The sequence below is a fragment of the Carlito syrichta genome, unplaced genomic scaffold (genome assembly GCF_000164805.1).
Source record: "Carlito syrichta isolate Samal-C Ts95f unplaced genomic scaffold, Tarsius_syrichta-2.0.1 Scaffold240364, whole genome shotgun sequence".
NCBI classification, from domain to species: domain Eukaryota; kingdom Metazoa; phylum Chordata; class Mammalia; order Primates; family Tarsiidae; genus Carlito; species Carlito syrichta.
The window spans coordinates 1-603 of NW_007184460.1; the positions used below are offsets into that span (position 1 = coordinate 1).

A 603-nucleotide genomic window follows, 5' to 3' on the forward strand; every position below is an offset into this window, starting at 1 on the left:
AATTCTCGGAAGAAGTGGCCCACGCCTTCCAGAGCCACATCGTCGCGGTCGAAATAGAAAGCCCTGCGGGAAGAGATGGAGGGAACAATGGGTCAGCGGGAGGCGAAGCCAGGCGTACCGACTCCGCCCTCTGTTTACCCAACCGGACAGAGAAGAGCAGCGCGTGCGCAGAAGGCCCGAAGTGCGCAGTTAGAAAAATAGGGGCGGGGGCGCCCCAGGTACTCACCAGAGAGAGGTAGGTGTAAGAGGCCCGCAGATGCAAATTGACCAGGCGGTTGACGGCTGCCTCAACCTCGGTGGAATAATTCTGGCGAACCTGGGAGCTCATGGTTGGTCGGCAAAAAGGAGCTAACTGCAAAAACGGTGGTCGCTGGTCCCAGAAACAGGAGGTGGCCGAGAAGGTGGTCACGGAGGTTGCAAGTAACTGCAAAAACGGTGGTCGCTGGTCCCAGAAACAGGAGGTGGCCGAGAAGGTGGTCACGGAGGTTGCAAGTACAGAGGAGATCGGAGGGCAGTGGGAGGCTGGAAGAGAGGGAGTCCCTGGGTCTGTTCCGTCCAAACACTGTTGAAGCAAGAGACAGATCCGCGGGACCGCCGAACGCA

At 58.9% G+C, this 603-nt stretch overlaps 1 long non-coding RNA gene across 1 annotated transcript; it reads right to left on the minus strand.

Annotated features, from left to right (window-relative positions):
• Positions 1-595, minus strand: LOC110595054. The gene is made up of 3 exons (XR_002481585.1): positions 497-595; positions 227-424; positions 1-63 (listed from the first exon to the last, which is right to left on the minus strand). It is a non-coding gene; the product is annotated as an uncharacterized LOC110595054 (long non-coding RNA).
• Positions 596-603: the final 8 nt, after the last annotated feature.